General features: G+C 43.1%; 1 protein-coding gene across 1 annotated transcript in view; it reads left to right on the top strand.

Moving 5' to 3' along the window:
* The first annotated feature begins 138 nt into the window (after positions 1-138).
* Positions 139-20978, top strand: part of zbtb20 (zinc finger and BTB domain containing 20) — a 42130-nt gene continuing 21290 nt past the window's right edge. Inside the window, exons 1-2 of the mRNA XM_028983289.1 lie at positions 139-332; positions 4111-4219. The gene's annotated coding sequence lies outside the window, so the exon portion shown is untranslated. The remainder of the gene's footprint in view (positions 333-4110; positions 4220-20978) is intronic.

Genomic DNA, 20978 nt, shown 5'->3' with positions numbered 1-20978 from the left:
CGATTTACGCCCCGGCCTACGCGCGCCCGAGACGGTCCCGTCTGTTCCAATCGCCGGTGGAAGGGCGTGGCCGCCCAAAATCTTCGACGAATCATCCAAAATGGGAGGGCGCCCTCGGACTGGTTGGGGTCCCTCCGCGAAGGTAGGCTGCAGCGTGTGTTTATTGATGAGATGAGAGAAGATGGAAGTGAGAAATGAAACAAAGTAGGGGAGAATACTAAAAAAAAGAAGAAGAAGAAAAAGAAACCCGAAGCCTCGTCTGGCAGGAAAGAAAGGCGCCGGGGAAGCTGCGGAGCGCTGTCGCGGTCGGAGAGCGAGTTTAAGGGCAGCAGGTAAGAAACAAGAAAAGCGAGGCGAGGGGTGGAGAGGAGAGGAGAGGGGGCTACTACCGCCTATTTCAAGGGCTGTTTATTTATAAGAACCGAAAGGTCTCCTACACCCCACGACACGGGGCGGGAGGAAGTAAAATAATAATAATAATAATAAAAATCAACTTTTATCACCCGCGATCGGCGACAAGGCGGCAACGCGGTCGCGTGTCTTCGTCATCTACGGTAATACGGATAAACGATAATAAAAGAGAAAAACTTCGCGCCGCGGACGGGCGCTTTATTGCGAGGCGGTGTTTATTTCCCGCGGTCCTCCATCCACGCAGGGAAAAGACGCGCCGACGTCTCAGGTGCACTCCTCGCCGCCTCCTCCTCCTCCTCCTCCTTCTTCTTCTTCTTCTTCTTTTTTTTTCCACGCCGTTTTGGAGAGGTTTTCGGCCGCCAATTGGCCAAACGCGACTTGACTCGCCCCCCCGCCCGCCCGAAGCGGGACTCCCTCGCCGGCCGAAATATTACAATAATCCCCCCCCATCAGCAGGCTAACAGTCCCGCGTCCCGCCTGTAGCCAAAATAAAAACCCGGGAGGTCCGAATGTACGACACGGGCCGAGGGAGCGGGGAACTCTTCGCTGTCCAAATAATTTCGGGTTTGGAAGTTGAATCGCGAACGAGACGAACGTCCAGCGGCGGATAAATACGGGCCAACATCTGGCCAAAACCGGGCTGCCGGTGCCGCTCTCGGGAGCGCGCAAAAAGACGCCGAAATCGAGTTTTGGGCTCGGAGAGGAAGAGAAAAAAAATGCCCATCTGCTCTAGATCCCCCCACCCCACGATGCCATGTTTCTTTTTCCTTCCTTTCCCTTAAAACGAATGCCCTCTTCTTTTTTTTTTTTTTTGGTGATCAGTGATCGTATTTTTCGGCCGCGCACGAAGAGGAAACTTGTAGTCGAGCGCAAACAAAGGAAGGACCGCGGCGCAGGGGCGATTTTTGGGGAGGGGGGCGGCGGTTTATTCTCTCTTTTCTAAATTATTATTTCCTCGCAGGGCCGGGTCTGATGAGAAGACCCCCGGGCGCGTACCGGGCGGCACCGCGACCCGGTTCGCGCCGCAAGGTGCCGCAGCCGGAGCCTCAACTTTTCCCCCCGTATTTCGATCCTATTTAACAGCAGACAGAAAGACGCGGGGGTTTATCCACGTGGAGGATGGAGGCGCCTTTTTTATTTCGGGGGGACGGGGCGCAGGTGACCTTGGAAGTTGTGCGGACCACGTGGGCGCTAGTGTCGCCGTCGCCAGAAATAAAGCCGGGTTCCTCCGAGGGTCCGGCTGCGACGCGAGGTGCGACCTCACGGGCCCAGATGTGGCCGCGGTGCATAAACGCGTTTAATTCATTTTTTTTGTGGCAATTTTTTAGAATAATACATAATCACACTGTAGGCTTTTTAAAAGTCAAATTTAGCCTAAAGCTAAAACGTGACTGGGAGTGTGCCGGCCTGCGAGCTACACTTGCACACGAAATGCTGATATTAGCCCACATTTACTCCTCAGGCCACTAAGTTCAGAGTTTTTATTTCCACGTTGGAATATTTGCATCTTCACTCCACGTGGAGGTGTGATGAGGGGAGGAATAAATAAAAAAAAAAAAGCAACTTGATCGATCTGCTTCGTGGCCTTTTTTTTTTTTTTTTTGGTGGCATCTTGACGCGGATGAGTGAAGATGTGTTGTAATGAATTACGTGTGGGGTCGAATAAAGAACACGGTGCTTATAAAACGTGGCGGCGAGGCCTTCATCCTGCACAATTCTGCACACCGAACACGTTCAGAGTTAAAGGTCATTTCTTCGCCAGTGTGGCCAACGCAAGGTTCATAAATTCTTTCTTTTTCAACCCCACTTGAAACTGAGCACTACTGTGCAAATACGAGAAGTTAGGGGAGACGTGAAATAAAAAGGGGTGCAAAACGTACCTCCTCGGGAACATTTTTGTGCTTTCTTGCTGTTTTTGTGTAAATGTTAAGAAATGCTAACGCCTTAGCACGCCGTGGCATCCGATTCCCCCCTTTTTTTTTAATACGAGCAGTTTTGTCTGCTGTTTTGTCGTGTTGCCCATTATCACTGGTACGTGTGTATTGTGTCGTGCGGAATAAAGGCCGGCAGCCCGTCTGCTTTTCTTAAAACCCCGTTCGTTTTGGCCCGTTTTCACGCCGTTGCATCATAGCACATGTACAACGTTAGAAGAACGTTTACTGGTGTTGTTTGAGCGCGGCCTAACAGTGCTTTAAGTTCCTCACGAGGTGGGACCGAAACGTTGCGGGGAAAAGTGAAAATAATCAGCACGTGTCCTCCCTCGGTTCATGGTTGCATTTCAGAAGGAAAAACAATTAAAGCAAATTTTCGAGTTCTGCTAAACATTTGTCGGGAAGCCGTCGCGTCCCCCCCACCCCATCCCCTTGTTTCAGGCGGCGCTCGGAACCGGTGCCAGATTTAAGAAATCTCAGGAGCCGTTGAGCCATTGCTGACCTATTTTTCACCTGCTGCAAAAAACTCCAGCGACTAAGCCGCAGTATATTTTATTATTATGCTTGCATAAGTTATTTTGTTGCTCACTCATCGCAGAAACGTAATAAAATATTAAGAAAACAAAAAGAAGGGAGCGTCGCTGTATGGATTCAGGGAGGGAATTCTGAGGCACACATGCAATTTAGCACTTCTGTTCCAACACACAAAAGAAAACAATCTCATCATGCGCGGTCAAATATTAATAAGCGAAATGGAAGAGTACTCGCGTGATGTATAGATGATGTATAGATACCATTTTCACATGATGCATATCATGCGTTGTTGTCACAAGATGTTGTTTATTGAAGTGGATCTTGTGATTTGGTAGAATTTAGCATGAATTACGCATTCTGAGCCGTTTCTGCCTATGGGTCATCGTGGCATGACCTTTGCGGAATTAGTGTGTTTGGTCTCTGGGTAAGAATTGGCATCGCCGTAAGCCCGTCACTTTTTGGCATATGTCAGCTGCGCTCGTATTGACGGCACCAGAGACAGAAACTGGATTTGGTTTCTCTGCCGAGCTGAAACAGGTTTTGTTGTGTGGGTTGCTTGAATCTGCATATTATGGCATTTTGACTTTGGGTTTGGTGTATGGTGCACGCACACACACACACACACACACACACACACACACACACACACACACAACAATCTCAACACGGGATCGGCGCCTGATCGACGGGTATACCTCCAGGCTGTTTTCCATTCGGCACTACCCAGTGTGCCAGCATTTGGGTTTCGGTTCATGACATTTGCATCTGCAATTTAACGTGCGTGAGTTGTGCTGCTGTGTGAGTCTATTTTGAGTCTATTGTTTGATAGCAGGGGTCATCTTCAGGCGTGTATGATGCTATAGCTCAGCAGTGATTGGCCAAAGTGAGTGCAGGAATGTTCTTCTGGTGTCTACAGATGCAGCTGCTTCCCTCCTCAGCCAGTAGATATGTGTATTTCTATATATTTGTATATAATATATAAAATGTGTTTGGCTTTTCCATCGACTGAGTTGCTTGGAGCACATGTTTGGGCCTGATAATAAATTATCAAGGTGCATTTCGTTCATGGCTTTGCTTTATTTGTGGTATGGCGGGGCCACTGGGCTTTGTGAATACAGCCAGTCTGAGTATCTGATTGCTGGTTTGAAGACATAATTGTCCGGGGAAGGAGAGACAGGATCATGCATAATGTAAGCTTCAACTGCGAGGTTAGTAATCAGTCTGTTGTTCTTAGTGATAGGTCTGGATTAGTTTATGAAGACCCCGCCAGAAGGACATCAGATGTGATCTCTCACGCGAGTGCACGGTGGGGAGGACTGGAGGTCTCCATCTTCTGCAGAAAGGTGAGCTAATGTTGATTTTTTTATTTTTTTTTTAATCTCCAGAATAAAACTGTTTGCTCCACACGTTTGTATAAATTCCATTTGGCCTAAGCACACTAGTGAAATCGAATTTGTTTTAAATACAATGCCGCACGGTCACTCGCACACTTGTTGCAATCTGCAAGCCGTGTCCTTAGTATGCATGGGCCTGTGGTGGTTTAGGAAAATGGACGGTAGAATTTATTTTGTCGGATATGGCTGCGGTGGAGTACAGAAAGCAGCGAGGCACATGGCTAACTTGCTCTCCTTTCACAGTGGCATGCTTGGTGATACTAAAGACCGAAATGTTGCAATATCTCACATTTCACGCCTTTGTGTTAACTTGCCTCATGTGACGATGGTTACTTCAAAATAGCAACGTTATTAGCTGTTGAAACCTTCAGGTTTATTACGATGGAATCTGATTGAGAACAGGCCAAGTTCACACCCTTGGGCCTTTAGAACCACCTTCCAGGCTATCGATTAAAACGGTCATAATGATATCATACGTGCCACATTCCTTGTTTTATCAAACCCTGTAAAAACATTTCTTGGAACTGTGAATACGACTGCACACAGAGATTCTATTTAACCAGTTGAACTGGTAAGTCCAGGCCATAGGTTTAGCATAAGCATATTTTATATGAAGTAGTATAGTGTCTCTCTGACATACTAGGTTGGCAAATAATGTGTAGTTACACATTGGCAGTGAACTTTTCTTGCTCGTTGAAAATGTTTTGGTGAAAGCTGTCAAGTTGGGACGAGTTTATGGCTAAAATGTCGTCCTCTGCACATTTGGTGTTGGGAGAGGCAAAGCACGCCTGCTGGAAGACTCTGGTCAGTGTGTCTCTTTAAATAAACGCGTACACAGGCATCCCACTGATGTGAAAAATGTATCTTGGATTCTAATAGGGAAGTTGTATGTTTGCCAAGGTGCATGTGTCCTCAGCTAACCACCCTACCCATATGGTTTTCTACAAGTCATGGTGAGATCACTGTGAATCGAAAAAGGGAAAAATATCTGGAAACGCTTTCAAAGGGGAACAGAATACATTTTTTTTAATGAAGTCAAAGAAATCTTTTGTCTATTTTTCCAAAACTAAGTTTTCTTTGTATTTGTTTACACCTAGGCCTCCCGACGCGTCTTGTGCAACCCATGGAAATGCACAGAGCCCGTGCACCGCGGGGCTAAATCCGCGTGCCCTTTTTAAAAAAGGGAAAGGAACAAGCCTTTAAAAAAAAAAAACGCGGTCGCCGTGAAAATCCGATTTTCATTATCAGCTACATGACCGCAACTGTAATGCAAAGCTGGAGTTGCCCACAAAAAAACGTAAGGCTGTTGTGGTGTACGGATTCGCAAACACAAACAAAACCCCCATGTACACACACACACACACACACACACACACAGCCTTGATGGAAGCTTGTTGTAATGAGAGGCTGTTAATGAGAATGGTCCTGGATTTCCTTTCAGACGGCGCAGTGTCATGGCTGTCTGTCTCGAGCCGGGCGGGCGTTTACTCCGTGTCCCCGCTGTAAGCTAAGGACACGAGGGTTGCTTTCATTCCGGGTAAGGGAACAGAAGTGGCATTATTGAAATAGCCTGCCACAGGTGTTGTTTATGGTGCCGTACGTGCCGTGTCGGGGGCTCGCAAGGACAGGGCGATATTTTCTGTGCTGTACATGAGCTGGGTTGGCTTAAAACTGACAGATGTTTGAGGAAGAAAACATTTCATTGTAAATACGGGGAAAACTTTGACTTTTTTTTTTTTTTTATGGTCTGGAGAACCGTTGCCAAGGTGTTCATTGTTGCCAAGCCTTTTGGCACAGTGGCACGCATAGTATTACTATTACGTCCTGGCCTGTTGAAATGGGATTTGGTATGCATCTGCCTATTGTATATCTACGTCTGCCTGTTGTATACACATATATAGAATTAAACGAATTAGTCACTTTGATTCACTGCATACTTGAATGTACAGTGTCGCCCTTGGCCTGTAAAATTCATTCAAATGTGATTATAAACAATGGAAAGCCCTAAATCCTACCATCAGGCAGTTTACTTTGCTTTTGACCTAATTTGGTCCTCATGACACTCACAGAATGTGATTTTTGTTGTGTGAGTTAAAAAACTGACTCATAATATGTCTGCCTTTGCCAAAACCTTCCTGTAATTTAATTTCTAGTTTCCCATGCTTCTGCTGTGCATGTCAGGAAAGCATACATAGTTTGTTTATTTTTGCATCTTAGTTTTGGGACATTATAAACAAGTGGAACATTGTAAATAATTTTATTAGCCAAAGAGAAGTTTGGTTTTACAATTTGCGTCAATTAATCACATTCCCAATTCTTTACTAACAGGATTTTGGCTTTCTTGTGAAATGGTTGGCTGTCTTAACAACTTTATCTTGCGACACTTTTAATCCATGGATCAAGATTCAAAAGACTTTATATTTTCAAACTGGACATTTTTTGCCCTTGGATTAAAAAGCAAACAATACCTTTATTCTAATGAGTAAAGCAGGAAGTTGTACCAGAATGTATTATTCATCCCATTTAAAAAAAGAAATACAGTAAGAGTATGAGTACAGAATGAATAGGTTTTTCTACATGCAAATGAACGTACAAAAAAGCAGCAGACGGTGTGTCAAAGGTCATACTTGTGCATATAATAAATGACATCACTTCACTAAATGTGTTGAAGCACTTTGACACTTTAAATTGGACCGAATGCTGTCGCAGGACATAAAGTACGGTAAAGCAAGTGCTGCGCCAGCCGCTAGTGGCAGGACGGGAGAAAAATGGCCACCAGGTGAATGACCTGATTAATTAACATCCTGGAAACTGCGTGCGCGCGTGTGTTTCGGAAGCGTGCGCGAGAGAGAGAGAGGGAGAGAGAGAGAGAGAGGGAGTGGGCGGCGGGGTGTCCACATGGTCGCTCAGTGCTCTCATTAAGGAGTCTGAATTTAATGAAATATGTCCATGTGCTGATATTAAACGTCCTAAAAGCTCGGTGCTGCGCTCTTGAACCACGGGTGGCGGATTCTTTCAGATCGGCAGCTGAAGGAGACGGGGAAGGCCCTGTAGGTCGGAATAGTTACAGTGCTGTGAGACAAGCTTCAGATGCAAATCGCTACAAACATCCAAGATTATGAGGGATGTGGAAAGGGCTCCTTAAAGTTCAATGACATGAACCGCTTGAACCTTCGGCAAGCAATAGAGAGAGCGCAGAAGAGGATGGAGGGCATTGTCGTGAAGCCATAGGTTCAACTGGCTGGCGTCCAGAGAGGGCTGGAAGCTGGTGGCCCTCATTCAGCAGAGGAACCTTGTGGAATAGATCCCTTTGTGCTTTCCTGACAGATCTTCTCCTGAAAAGCTGGCCTCTTTGGGCCTTAAACCCCATTTGGACCGGGTGGAGCGACCCTCACAAGGGTTGACATTCCACAACTTGCAGCCTGGCAGGACAAACGTTGATCAATCATATTTGAGTGTGCGGTTTAAAGGAAGGTGTGGTTTGGTAAGACGTTGTAATGCAGGGGTCAGTAAGCCCAGGAACAGCTAAATCGTAGAAATCATTCATTTCCTCCCGCAGCGCAGATCCTAAAAATACTAAGCAAGTCGTGGTGAGGTTGTCTGACTGTAATTAGATTTGTTTGACTACAGTAAATTAGAGTTGACATTAGCAACTTATGAGGCTGATAAGAAATTGGAATAGAAAAAAATAAATGCCTTGTTTTATCAGGTTCATCATGTGTCCTCCACTAAATTGATCAGTATGTGCTGATACGTCTCCGGACAAAATGTTGCTTTTTATAAATAGCTACACAAAAACATTTGGTGAGAAAAGGCTGGGAATGGACAGCATGGCTTGAATGGTGAATTGTGATTATTTTCTAGGACAAGAGATTCTAATTTCATTAGAAAAATATTATCATTGCGACATCATATTGTCTCTAAATTTGGATATTGTGATGTAGCCAGACGAAATAAAGTGGATACCCTCTGCCACATGACTTCAGAGTTCTCTATATTGGGATAAATATCCCAATGAAACTTATTATTATTGTTGGGGCATATTGTGCAGTTCTGTTTTACATTTACCGCATTTATCAGATGCCATTATCCAGAGCGACTTACAACCAGTAATTACAGGGACAGTCCCCTCGGAGCAACTTTAAGGTTAAGTGTATTGGTAGTAAGAACCTGGGTCTTCTGGTTCCTAGGCGAGTATGTTACGCTACCACCATCTTTAACTCATTAACGTTGGCTGAATTCTCTAGCCGAACAAGGAGTCAGCAGACAAGATTGGCATTTTCACAATGAGCGTGCAGGTGCCCGTGAATCTCCTTTCTGCTTAATAAACAATGCATGCCATGAGACACACTGTACCGGGCGCCAAGGTCATGGCTATTATGCTGGGGGAGAGAGAAGAGAGGACAGTAATAATAAGAAGGACATGCTAAACCTATGGAACACGTGGGGGCCGTAAAGAAAGCACCCTTGAGATGTCACAGTGAAATAGGGGCCATAATATTGGTCTTGTCAGTAAACCATAAATATTAACAGTAAATGAACACATGCATTTTTTGTACAGCTCAACAAGTTGACGTACAACAATCAGTCACAACATTAAAACCACTGGCCAGATTATCTGAATGCAGATTATCAGAATGATCTGAAACATTACGTTTTTGATCTGATGTTATTGCGGAAATATGGACTGTGGATCAGCATCTGGGCACTTTTCCCGCTGCTAGAAGATCATTGTATAGCAGTGTTGCCAAATCCTAAAAGTGTGGTACAAACATCTTAAAATGATCGTACTTTGCAATAGCACATTATCATAGACTGTGCATATTATAGTCTATGATGCAACTTTTACCTACAGAACGCGGAAAGGCAATTGAAGCACTGCATTATGGGATCTGTAGTTTGTGTATTATCAATGCTTCATATCGCCGTGCCATAAAAATAGATCTATATTAAGTGATCCTCCGGGCCGGATGTAATGGCATGCTGGGCCAGATGCGCAAACAAACAAGCCTGGTATGTTTGTACAGCCAGATGAAAAGATAGCTCTGTAGCCTGTCGTGCTAATGAAATATCTTGGCCATAAAAAGAAGACGTAAAATGATCAATAATTTTTGGATTTTTTGGTCGTACATCGTACAAAGGGTAAAATTATCGCACAGATATAATAATTAGGGTATTGTATGTGCATTGCTTAATGGCAGTAACACAAAAAACAATAACTGTATTAACAGTGAATACCCAGTGTATAACCAGTGAGAACATCTGTGTGTGGAACCTGGCAAGATCTCCGCATCAAATGCTCAAGTCCCGGCTGCATGTGAGGAGTAGTTAGTATGCTGGATGAGTAAGGTCCTGAATATAGCTGTGGCAATTCAGCTATTTTGCACCTGTTATGGAGACAAGGTTTGTTAATTGTTGCCTACACCCACTAACACATGCTCACAAAAACTTTCATTCAGCCAAAATGGGCATATTCACACGGAGCATTTTCAACCTGGGAAGCGACTGTCACCCTGCGGTGAGTCGCAATGCAAGACACCGGGGCTGAAAAACGTTCCCCCAGGACTGAGATTCTGTCCCCGGGGGCCAACGGCAATTGAGGAACAAACAGAATTAACCCACCTCTGGTTGGTAGCGCTTGCAACTGTGGCAACTGTGAGTTACCGTGGCAATTACAATAAATGACAGGTGGCAGCCAAATGCAAGTGAATTAGTTACATTTAGCCAATGCGCTCTTCCAGAGCAACTTACGGTCACAAATTATGGGTTCAGTTCCACTGGAGCAACATATAGTTAAGCGTCATTCTCAGAGACAGGCAGGAAGTGCCATGAGTTGTAGAGCCTTGTTTATGTTTACTGCACTCAGTATTGTCCACCGGGTCATTTTGTTGTATGCAGAATAGCACGTGGAAGTGGATCTATGTATGACATGCGCACCTAAAAGCCGCACGGATAGTAAACATACACCATTTAACCACCCTGTTTTGAAGGAGCTTCGTGCTTGGATCACCAAACTCAATGCTCACCATTTTAGAAACAGCAGGTCCTTGACTGCACAACAAATATCGTTGCCCACATGACCTGGCGATTAGCTACCACATGGAGCCTCCGCTAAGTGGGTTTTTTTTCTGGATGAGTCAAGGATAAACCATCAAAACAAGATAAGCTTTAAGAAAAAATATCTTTGTGTAAATTAGCCTTGACCATGATCCATTCTTTTTTTGTTCACTGTTTTCTCAGCCCACTGTGTGTACCATTGAGAACAAAGGCCTGAAAGGTACAGTATAGTCCTTTTTGGGCACATCCATATTCCATACAGTTTTCAGTTATAATTAAGAGTAGTTTCAGTGAGTAATATATGTATCCCATGGTTCGGTCTGTGCCTATTGAATACATTTTCGTTAGACCATTGTCATTTTGGTGTGCTTTTGCTTCACTGTGATGGATTTCCACACACCGAATATGGCACTGCGCTACGAATACCATTGCAAGGGTAAAACGACGCTATGCAAGCCTCAACGTGGTCACAGTTGAATATTGTTCAATCTTGACCCCTGCGTGTTTGTATAGCGATTTAATTTAACTGCATCATCTGTATCACAAGGAAGGATAAAAATGTCGGATGCTGAAGGCCTGCCAGGTGTTGCATTTATTTTTTCTATTCCAATTTTTAATCAGCCTCATAAGTTGCTAATGTCAGTTTGGAACTTGTTGTTGACAGAATGTAAATATCGCAAGATAGCTATAGACGTACCAAAATAATGAGTTATAATAGTTATAAAACCAATTATGAGATTATGAGGGTGGTGCATAGTAATGGCGTTAACCACACCTACTTTTTGAGCCTGTGACACAGAGCATTTGGTTAAAAAAAAAAAAAAAAAAAGTAAATTTCAGTCAGATGACCTTTTTTTTTTTTTTTTTTTTTTGCTTTAATCCATGCAGATGTGAAATGCACCTTTAAGACAAACCGTGGTGGGCGGAGCTCTCAGCCTGCGCTTGTATGATATACTTTTGTTGAGTTATATGCCACACTGGAACTGGTCAGCTTGTAATGAGCATGTATTTTACCTTTACAGAATGGTAACAGTAAGGAATGTGCAATGTCTATATTGTTACATGTCTGAACATGAACATCATTTGAACGGGCATAGTTAGAATACCGGAAATTAATAAATGGTGAGTAAGATGGAAATCCCAGCATCTCTGTGAGTGTTTTTCTTCATGGTTTCTTCTCATGGTTTCACAGAACCTGTTAAACTGTAAACGCCGATGGGCGAAAGCCCCTCCCCACGAGTTAATTTCCAATCACTGGACATTTCTAGACCAATTTCAAAAAGTCCCTTGGTCCATGCATTGTCCATGTGTATTGGACCATGCAAGGCCAACCGAATATTTTGGTATTTTACAGTTTTCCATTGTTCCCCTAGAGTCAACATGATATATACTTGATTAAATAGAGTATGGTAACATTTTGATAATAATAGAATTTTTACAAATTTTCTTGTTATATAATTATAGTGTAATTGGTTTGCTCAGTTTGATTCTGATACATCTCTTCCATAGTCTCCCTCTTTGGGTGCTTTTATGTGCAGTATATGGTTGGTGTTACACTATATCCATGTATGATTGTACATCAAGTAAGGCAGGGCAATATGGAAATATTGGCAATAATATTGCGATGTTTTATTGAATTGATAATTTATATTGCAATTTATATTGAATTTCTTTTATTGTATAATTGCCATATAATTAAATAAATAAACGCTGGTTTTGGCCCTTTATTGCATAAAAACATAATTAACCTAAACAATGAATTTAAACATTTGAAATGAATGTCTCTGAAATCATGTAGGCTTTTATTTATTCGATTTGCTTTTCTCTGCTGTTGAAGCCGGCATGCGTGTCTGAAGAGAGGTGTTTTGCGGCGCCCAGTAAAGCGGCCAGTGATGCAGCAAGTGGCACTCTGCGAGCCCCTGCAGACAACACGGTCAAAGTAGAATCTTGTTGAACTTTGACCTCTGCGCATTGGGACATGCTGTCTGTTTAACAATAACATTAGGATTTATACTCTGTGGTCATAATATAGTCATTTATTATGAGACAACCCCTAACATTAATATTTTTTCATGTTGAAATTTTTTTAGTATTTTTGCCATGATGCTGCTGTTAAAAGATCTTGTTGAAACTTTGTCTGAGTCCAGCCAAGCACTTTTGAACATTTGCTAGTTAAATGGAGAGGTGACTCCCTCTGGGGTCTCCCTAAAATGACTCAGCCGGCGTTGAAATTGTCCAGTGTGAAAGAACCCTAATGTTTGATGTTAAAATGTGTTGGTGTTGGCTGGTGAAATGCGAATAGGATTTGATTTGCAAGTGTCATCTGCGGGTTGGCAGAATATCCGGCTTGTGCACTGGTGTGATAGGTGTGACATTTCGATGACAGGTGGCTCCAATTCCATGGGAAAGAAATTGACTAGAGTATGACAGAAAACCACACGCTGTGAGTAACGTGTATATCTGTTTTTTTTTTTTTTATATTGGCTGGTGCTGGATGGTGTTAAAGTGAAGTTAATAAAAATGATAGATTTAAAATAAAAAATCCTTTTTACTTGTCAAGGCTTTTTGGATGCTGAGGGACACAGCGATTGTGACATTGGCTGCAAATTGACTTTTATTACTTTATTTTGTCTTAACCTGAAAGATATTATTGAAATCGTTCTCGCTGTAAGCACACACGGGCCTGACCAGCTCTATGCTGTGTATGATCAAGCACTTGGCAGGAAGCCTTTTGGTAACAGGTTAAAGGTTCAAGTGCAGTTGTAGGTGGAGGTGAATTCAGCCGTGGAGGTTTGTTTTTCACTCTGTGAATCGCCGCAGAGTAGCTACTGTGCACGTTATGGGTGAAAAGTGTCAGGAGCATCGTTCCATGAGCACCTGGTAGACGCATTCAAAAAGTTGAAAAGCATAAGTTTTGAAAAAGCTTGATGCTCTGATAAGGCATCCTCGTTTTCACACCCATTGATGCTCTTGAGAGCAGTGCCGCATAGGCCTAAATGACTTGAGGAAAATAACTCATTTTGATTTTCCTGACAGTGATTGTGGTTTGATTTGCAAAAAAATGTAGTCAGGCTTCATTAGCACATGGCATGCTATCAAAGAGTGGAGCATTACCGTTTGACATGCTATCAAAGTATGAACTTCTTTATATTGCAATTATATTGCAACAATATCAGTTGCCCTCATACTTTGTTCTCAGGCGTATCTCAATAAAAAAATAATGCAACATCTGTAACTCTAAATCAAATAAAGTAGTAATAAAATTGTGGTAAATAATCATTAACATTTGGACTTGGTAGGTCATTCTTTGGTAGCTAAGGAGCAACATCTAAATATTGATCTGTAATCAGTAGAGCATTATTTACACTACTCTGCTTTTACTGCATGACATGCAGTAATATGGTACCTGGTGGAGTTTGGGAAATGTGACGTGCTGTCTGACAGTGGATCATTTAAAATGGATAAAAGCTAAATAAAGCTTCCACCACAGTTTCTTACGGTTCGGTACACCGTGTGTACAGCAATATCAAGAACACCAGTCAGCGTTACACAGCCTTGTCCGCGTTCTAAGACTAATAAGGAATGGCTTATTTGCGTGGCATGTAGAATTTGTATGTTTTCCCATGGTTTTATGGAGCACATGTTAAATAATGTTTCAAATAAACAGCCCTTGGTAAATATGAAGATCATTGTTTCAAATCTATATGTATATGGAATATTTGGAATATTTGTTTAGCTTTAGTTATGTAGAGAAAGTAAATGAGTTGAAACATTAGGCTTTGTCTGTCCCTTTGTGGAAATATATATCAATATATGAATTAATCTATGCTACATGCTATGTATATGCAAATATTCCTCATTCATGGGAATTGTATATCTCATCTATTCAAATATATGCTGCATGCATTTGCATATATGCGCATTTATTTTTGCCTGTGGATTTTTTTTGCATTAAATGGAATTTGATTCCTGTGTTTAAACTCTGTAGAGGTGAACAAAGCAGTGTTCAAAATACGAAATGAAAAAATAGTAAAACAGACAAAAACATGATTTTTCAAATGTATTCTCATTCATAGGGTAGGTTCAAGGTAGGTTGTGCCTTGAGTGCTTTAGTTGGAATGTCATAAGGTAATCCTCATTGTTTTATTTTTTTGTATATCACATACCATTCTCATTGTGGCATAGAGCATATGTGAGTTTTATCTAGAGCACTATGTGCTCAAATATTTAGTCAGTTGTTCTGTTGCATTGAGCTATGTGAGGAAGCATGAGTCAGAAGCATGAATAGATATATGTAATATGGTATGTAGGCCATTAATAATTACATACAGGTTATGAATAGGGAAAAAATTTTGTGTGTGTGTGTATAAGTACTTACGTATACTTATGCGTGAATGTTTGTGTTTGTGTGTGTCATGATTGTGGTGGTTTTGGCTTTGTGGAGGAAGTTCATAATAACTGTGTGCCTTAAGCTTTTATTTGACTTGTATTTGAACTCTGTATCCGTCCATGGAGATTTTCTATGTGTGTGCATCTGCTCATCTGTTCGGCTCATCATTTTTTTTTTTAATGCATCTTTAGGATGAGACAATTGTGTTATGTGGAAGATAACTGTGTTATGTGTAATTGTATTAAGTAGGAGCAGAATGGAAATATCATGTACATCTTTCATGGGATGTGTTTGCATGACTATAGTAGTACAAATTGGAGAAGTACATGCTCGGACTATAGACAAATAGTCTTTGTTGTGTTTCTTGTGTCTTTGTGTTATATTAAAGGAAAAATTTCTGCAACCTCTGTCTGCCGTGGTAAATTTCCATGACAGCTTGTAAATTCTGTTGTTATGCCGTCACTCGTGTGCACATAGTTCATACATCACTATGCTAATTTCTGAATGTTTGAAATGCAGCCTTTCATCGCCTGATCTTTTGTACAAAACATTAACCAAGTAAATATTCCATAATGTCAAGTGTTGACTAAGTGACAGGGAAAATGTGGCAGGGTATGGATTCATGTTTTTTAAGGATATTGCCAATATTCATTTTTGCTTATGCTACACATAAAAACTGGCAGTTGTGGCAGTGAACATCGGTACCAACATGATAAGACCGTAATTGTGCCACTGGCTGCTCCAGGGTTCAAATACTTAGCAGACTATCACATGAGCAGTCAAATGGTCCACCTTCTGTTAAAATAGCTTTGTCAAATGGCATTTTCTTCATAATGACCATTGCAAAAATGCAAAAACATGTTTTTTGAGTATTGAATTTTTTGCTAAATGTTTCCATCTGAAATACTTCTTTGTACAGACATTTAGTGTGTTGTGCTGACTTTGTCTGTATATTCCAATACAAGTAATAACAGCCAAAGGGCACCTAATTTCAAAATGTGCAGAAGGGAACCCTCTTTTGTCATGCAGAACGTGTTCCTTAAAGGATACTTTTCTAAACAGTTCTCATGCATGGCACACACTTTGTGAAATCATCAAGTTTCTCTTATTCAATATACAGATAATTACCAAATTGTCCTGTCTTGTTTTTTTCTATCCAGCTAACAAGCCTTACGCTTCGCACATACTGCCGTGCCTAGCGCCAGCTTGAAAATAGTGTCCAGACATATGAGAAAAACAACCAGTTCATGGCCCCAAAGGCACATGATGTCATTTTCAGCCACAGGCCTTTTTATTAGGGACCCCCTGTATGTGTTGAGTTGAATATGAAGACTGTTCTCATGTACAGTGTATGTTTTGGAATTGTGCAGTTCTTCTTCAGCGGTATCTGAGCACAGGGCAATCTGTCTTTTAGTTTTTTTGTTATTGGCTTGTACAGTGTTCTTTTTAAGATAAATTTTAGAATGAAAATGGGCAGGATGTGATCTTTTTTACTTATTTCTACTCCTGTTTGAATGTGTGGTAATGTGTTCATGTTTTAAATGTAAAAAATCATAAATCAAAATCAGGCACTGCTATAGCATGACAGTCATGACAATAACATATTATTTTAAAGATGCAATTGAAGGCTGCTATGCTATACACAAGTTTCACTGACTTTGCTTCTCTAGTTTGACTTTAAACTTTTCTGCCGATGGCATTTTCTAAAATGTCCCAGACAATAAACACATGCGATGGACAAAGATCTAGTGTGGCTTGGAACTTTTTTGGTAGACTTGCTCTCTTTCCTGCCATCTTTAAAGCAGTTGCATCAGCACCCCACTTCCACATCTGTGTTGAACACCTGAGGTCTCTGCAGTGAGATACTTATCATTAAATACAGTTACTGTGGTTGACAAGATACTTTGAAATGAAACTATTTAGCATTATAGTGTAGAAGTTGTTGCTATTTACTATTTCTTCTGAGAGATAAAATATATTGAGAGGACAGTCTGTCCCCCCCATGCCGAGTTTCATGGACCAGCTTGCTGAATCCCATTAAAAAAAAGAAGTTAAGGAAGAAATGTCATGGATGTCCATACATCGTGAGCGTAGAGTGAAGGACCCATATTTCACCTCCTCCACCTTTCCAAGGGCTGCTTGATCCAAGAGGTGGCCAGGCACAGAGAAATCACCTCTCAGTTGTAATGCCAACGCACCCACCCCAGCTTCTTCTTCCCGGATCTATACCATGGCGTTTAGAGAGCGAAAAGCATATGCAGCGTGTATTGGGTACCAACAGCACCTAATAGTAACCCAAGGGTGTCTGTGTTCTTCTAGTGCTTTTCTCTTTCCCGAAAAATGCTAGCAGGGCCCTGGGGATCGCTTCCTCTCAGCGCTTCATCAAAAACGCCCATCCAGGCTTTTAGGTGCCTTCCTGAAACCTGCTGGCATTACCTCGTAAAACGTGGGAAGATTGAAAACAAGATGCCAGTAGCATAAACCCTTCATTTTTCATAATTCAGTCATTATTTCAGTTTTCAGAAAACATGACTATTGGAGAAGGTGAGTTGCAGGCTTGAGATTCGCTCCTTATCCATGTGGTCTTATATTTTGTCTATGGCTGTACAATGTTCATAATAAAAAAACAAGCTTAACAAGCTTTCGTTGGGCAGGGTAATACGACACCATATTAAAAGTCAATTAAACGTAATTAAGTCAGAGCTTCGGGGGAAGCAGCAGAACCTTACAGTAAATTCGAGGTGACTGGCGAGGTGACATTGCCATTTCTCTGCTGGTGCAGCAAACAAAAGACGTGTAAATCTCGCAATTCCGGCGATGAATGCTGCCAAAGGAAACATTCATCTACTATGTTGGGCTGTCTTGTTTTCACTGATAAGGAGCAGTAATGTCAGAAGTCAGGAGTCTCCGGGGTGATTCCGTTGAAATGGCGTATTTGTTTAAATGCCTGTGCCAAAAATATTGTGCAAATATGTGTCACATAGGCAAATGAATCTTTCGCAATCCGTTCAAGTCTTTAAAATTTACATTGTGAATGTGGGTATGCAAGGGTGTCTATTTTGAGGCGAGTGCCGCTTAGATGCTTAAAAAATGTGTATTTGTTTCATCCGCTCTGCACGGCTCTGACGTTTTTTTACCAACGCAACGGCGAGTTCGGAGTTGCGCTACGTGTCCCACATGATTTGCTCACCTCTAATCTAACTTTGGAGTGGCGCAGAGGATGTCTCAACAGCCAGATCGCTTGGAAGATGAGTAATGGCTTTTGTAATCAGCAGATGAGTTCGCGGCAGAGGGACGGCGGCGTCTGTCTCCGCACTCCGCCTCCTTTCGATGCCACTTGTATACCGATAGCACTTTTTTTTGTAATGCATCATCCATTCATTAATAATACATTACGGTGCCTCTGCACTAAACTACGGAATTCGACGTGATTTGTAACAGTACAGGATTTCTGAAAATGAGGTTTCATTAATTATTCTTAATATTCAGGACATCGTACTTTAATTACTTAGAAACTGTTACGTTAGTTTGGGTGGGGGGGGGGGGGGTCAAATCAGAAAAAAAACCCACTGGAACACTAAAGGAGAAATTACCAGCAATTTCTATTATGTTTCATAGCTGAGAAAGATGATCATTGGAATTTATAATTTCAAAAATTTTCCCTTGTACCACAGAGCCCCCGAAAGCATTGCAACTCAAGGCTGTTTCTCAAGAACTTATTTTGCATTTAAATCCTGGGGTAGACCGACCCTTGCCTTACATTCGTTTTTTTTTCCCTCCACTGTCATTGTCCTCTGTAATCCTGGTAGTGTGTCTGTGTTCGTTCCAAACGGTAGATTTAATTATTGCCTGTAAAAGGTGGCAATTTAGTTTTTTTTTTTTCCCGATTTCAACCTTTTTAGCTTAAGTGCCATTTTTCCAACCATCTGCTTTAATGAAAATGATGACTGAATTATGCTCAGATATGTGCTTTATGCATTATTTTAATTTTCTTTGGACAAACAATTAGTGCAAACAAATGTACACACTACTCCGAGGGACGCAGGCTGTTGGATCTCGAGCACAGTGTAGGTGTGTTTTAATGAAAATGATGGATTTGCTGACTGCTTTGGTTCATATGCCCAGTGCAAAGGTAAATTAATTAAAAGCTGAGATTGGGCTGCTGTTTTTTGCTGCACTTCTACCTGGGGCTGTGTGTTTTTGGAGCATCAATCATATTATCAGCTAATTTTCATGTTCATACATAATTGCACAAAAGCGCTGATTTTAGTGCACTTCACTGTAATAAGAGAAGCAGCTCTTTATATTGTTGATTAATTTAATTAGCTGGCAGAATATTGGAGCGCTAAATAGCTAAGCCGATGAAAAGTGTCTGGATCGGAGGAACAGACGTTTCCCCCCCGGTTCCTGCGATCAGCTCAGGGTTTGAAGTACAGTGGATGGGATGGGCGGTTACTGTACGCTGGCTACCGAGATGAAGATACATCTGAACGCAGAGAGAATTTGTCACCAGCAGACAGACGCGCTTAATAATTAATGGCCAATGCCTGGTTCGGCGCTATAAATCTGCATACGGCGCCCATGCATTAACATTCGCTTTCCCTCATCAGCAGTCGGGCGCTCTAATCAACGCCGGGCCGGATCACACAGGCCGTGGCGCCGATGTCTGACCATGTCAGTCTTTATCCATCTGTCTTCATTACGACCTCAAGGAACCCATCTGTGGAAGAGAGAGCCCATTACCTGTCTTAGCCTGAACGAGTCGCTCACGTTATATGCAAATGAGGGACCCGCGCCGCGTTTCCGTGGGCTGCCTCCTCACCGGCGGGCTCGGGAGGCCCTGATCTCAGGCCGCGCCGAGAGATGGGAACACAGGAAAGCTCTTATTGGGATTTAAAATTAGAAATTGGAGAAAAGAGGTCAGGATATCATCGGGACTCATTAATATATTTATATTCGTATTATGCACAGATAGGGGCCGGTCATAAACAGCCCCCCCCCCTCCTATCCTCGTATCAGACGTCTCTTCATCCTTCCCTTCCTCTGCCGGGTCTTGGCACAGATGTGGAGGACAATACGGCGAGCGTGCCGCGCATTGTGCAGGGCCCCGCATTTGCATATTCAAGATTTATATTATTCACACGGCTGACGTCCTTCCTCCTTTTGAAGCGCTGCCTCTCTCTCTCTCTCTCTCTCTCTCTCGCCTCTTTTCCTCCGCCACCGACACCCCACGCCACCATCATACACACACACACACACACACACACAACCGTTGCCCACCACCTCACCCCCCCCTCCCTCGCAGCCTCTCACGGCTCAGCATTCTTTATTAGGTGGCCAGACTCATTAAGGCGGCGGCGGTGATGAACCTGCGCCGCTACGCCGCGCCGCTGTCTGGGCGCTGCCTCCTCGCCGCCCCCTCCGCGCTCTTTGTTGTGGCAGCGGGGGCACGGCGGGCTGGAGCATTGTGTCTGATTCCGCTCAGACACGCTGACCTCCGGGGACTTGACGGCTAACTCCGGGAAGAGGGAGAGAGAGGATGCAGAACGAGGAGGTGGATGAAAGATGCGAAATGAACGTTGAATCGGTGACAAAAGCCTGGACAGTGTGCCTTCATCTCCCCCCTCCGTTCGCCATCCGCCCATTTTTGAAGAACAGCACACACACACACACACACACCCCTCCACACCCACTCCGAAAAGTAGCATGGGTTTTGTTTCCAAGGAGAAAATCTTTGGACGGGCACGAGAAGGGAAAGAAAATGGCTGCCACCAAAAAAAGGAGGGGAGAGAGGGAACAGAAAAAAAAAACAAAAGGGATCTAATTAATTTTGAAGGATCATCAGCCCCTTTCGTCCAAGGCGAGGGAGGCAGGGAGGGAGGGAGGGAGGGAGCTGCTGGGTGAGAGGGGAGGGGGGACGAGGCGAGGTGGTGGGAGACAAACCCCTGGACTGATTAGCATTCTGGGCAGGTAGGCGCTGGCTGCTGCTCACCCACTGTGTCCCAGTGATGGTGAGTGCCAGTCTGGGAGGCTGAAGCCACGATCCCCCCCCCCCGGTCTCCCCGTCCCCCTGTCCCTCCTGTCTCCACGTTCTCACCTCACTTCACCCAGTGGAAAGGTGGAATAGGTGGGGATAGCAGGGTAGGCCAATTGTGCGTGTGTGTGTGTGTGTGTGTGTGTGTGTGTGTGCGCAGCTTTACTTGGCTTGGGAGTTCTGTGCCACGGCTGCAGTAGGGTCACACACACACACACACACACACA

The sequence above is a fragment of the Denticeps clupeoides genome, chromosome 6 (assembly GCF_900700375.1).
Source record: "Denticeps clupeoides chromosome 6, fDenClu1.1, whole genome shotgun sequence".
Classification (NCBI taxonomy): domain Eukaryota; kingdom Metazoa; phylum Chordata; class Actinopteri; order Clupeiformes; family Denticipitidae; genus Denticeps; species Denticeps clupeoides.
The sequence above is the reverse complement of the archived record's forward strand: the minus strand, read 5'-3'. Positions and strand labels throughout refer to the sequence as shown.